We start from the raw sequence: 2,354 nt of genomic DNA, 5'->3' as shown, positions 1-2,354 counted from the left end.
TTAGATTTCTTACAAGGTCATCCATCTCACCCCTGCATTCTTTGTTCTTTTAACTCATTAACCCCTTAAAAATGCTAGCTGTCTACATCTTAATATTACATTAAGGATTAAGTTTCAACATTTGAAGAAGGTCACAGCATTGGGAGTCCAGATGGTGAAAAGCAGACTCTGGTAAGAAGTATTGAATTTAAAGTCTAGTGTCCCAACCTTTTTTGAACAGACACATACTAAGACTAACAATGCCTCAGACCACCACTCTACACCCACCCTAAAGATGCTAATACTAAGAAAGAGTAAAGGAGAAAATAAAGTGGCTCCTGGGAGACAAAAAGAAAACAACCCTTCCTCTTGCTATCCAACTTTGTCAGGTTTTGGAAAAAGAGTACTTCAAATTATTCTCAAATGAATAGTTTCGTCTCCCATATTTGGGAATTTAATTAAGCCCAAGGGCAAAAAGGTATGGAAGCTTTAAATACCATTTTTTCTATGCAAAACATTCATGAATATTTTCAGCAACATTAGGTAATTCTATATCAAATATACTTCTGATTCCTATTGGCATGGTTGTGGTGCTGCAGAACACAGCCATCAGTCAGTGTTCGCTCCATGCAGACACATCGTGCCCTGTGCACACAGAAGCAATCAAATGAATCTGCAAATGTTCTTCAAATATCTAGAATGTTACTTCGTTAAACATCTCTTGGCATTCATTCTATTTTCCACTTCGAATTGCTGCATTTAGTTTTATAATGACCTTCTATGGCAAGAAGTTTTTATTAACTCTTTGATCTTCTAGCTTTGGTATGAAAACAAAGAAAATATAAATGAGCGCTTTGTGCACTATTTTGTAGAGACTAGGGGGAGGAAGAAATATGTTTTCATCAGAGAGATTGGGTTGTGTGGAGACTTTCAACCTTCCCCATTCTTCTTTTCCTTTGAGCAAAGTGATTCTCAGGGTCATACATACATTTGTTATAACATCCTCTGTGTGACAGTCTTTCTCGTCTTTGTGGGGCTGGGAGCTGAGGTTAGGGTCATGTAACTCTTCATATGTTTTCTCTTTAAGGCCATTATCTGTACTTGCCTCCCTCCAAATCTGAGTACAATTTGACAAAAATCTGTCACTGAATTTACAGGATACGGGAAGTATATTTGCAAGTATACTTTTCTCATTTGTGTCCATGTGAGCAGAGAGGAGTAGAGCATCACCATGATGGTAGTTTATGAGAAAAAATAAGTTGTTTTTGTATCAAAATCCTGGGTTTTCAGTTCATTATAATTGTGCCTGTATATTCTGGAATATGTGGATTGGTCCTCATCATTAATTATGTTGTTTTTACTACTATCACTCTTCATTTTTTATTGTTCTTCATTCATCTCTTTCATTCATCCAGGCTGCACAAGTAGGCACCAAAATACCCATGTACATAAATTGTTCCTTCTGAGCTTTTAAGAGTGTATTTGAAACATCATAGCTCCTTTCTCCTGAATGTTTTAGAGAACATGTTCTAGCAAGAACATTCACTTAGGCATAATTCAATAAACAAGAATTAAAATGAAAAAAAACTACATTGTTTTTTATAATCATAACTGGCATTATTAATATATGAATGACCACTTTTTAAATCTGTCTTTATTTTTATCTAACCCTTCACTTCCTTTTACATACTCTCTTGACTCTTTTTCCTTGCTCTTTATTATAACACTGAGAAGCCACTTAGGATATTACAAGATACCAAAGGTGGAAAGAATCAGTTGCCAGAGCAAACTTTTTCTTTTCTCATACTCATACTCAAGAGTCAATCATTTATCAAGTAACACATATTCTTTAGCACCTCGAAATTTGAAACTCTGTTGTTCAGTTGGCAGTAATCTGATATAAGAGCCTGAAATTAGTTGTGTGCTCATAATGTTGCCTGTTAGATTGAAATGTGGCAGATTTTCAGGAACAGGAAACCATAAAATTAATACTTCTCCATGGCTTTTTAAATCATCCTTAGTGGTCTTTATCCCTCCTCTCCCCACTCTCAGTATTTCCTCCCTGCTCACTATATATGTGTGTGTACATATATGTGCATATATATGGGTGTATGGGTATATGTATGTATGTACTCTATGTATGTATCTGAGAAACTGTTCTCTGAGTCACAGTTCAGAGCGGTCTAATAGACTCTCAATACAATATGGGCTATTGCCATTGCTCTTGGTTATATTCCACAACCTGAAGATAAGGCCCTATTGCTGAAAATGCTGCACACTTAAAGACACGGTGCTTGGAGCAACTGAACTGAAACTGACCTGGAAGCCTGCCCCTAAGATTGCTCTCATAGTATATGAAGGTGTATGCAAGCTGC

This window comes from Psammomys obesus, unplaced genomic scaffold, assembly GCF_907164565.1.
Source record: "Psammomys obesus unplaced genomic scaffold, mPsaObe1.curated_primary_1811, whole genome shotgun sequence".
NCBI classification, from domain to species: Eukaryota; Metazoa; Chordata; class Mammalia; order Rodentia; family Muridae; genus Psammomys; species Psammomys obesus.
Note: the sequence above shows the minus strand (reverse complement) of the source record.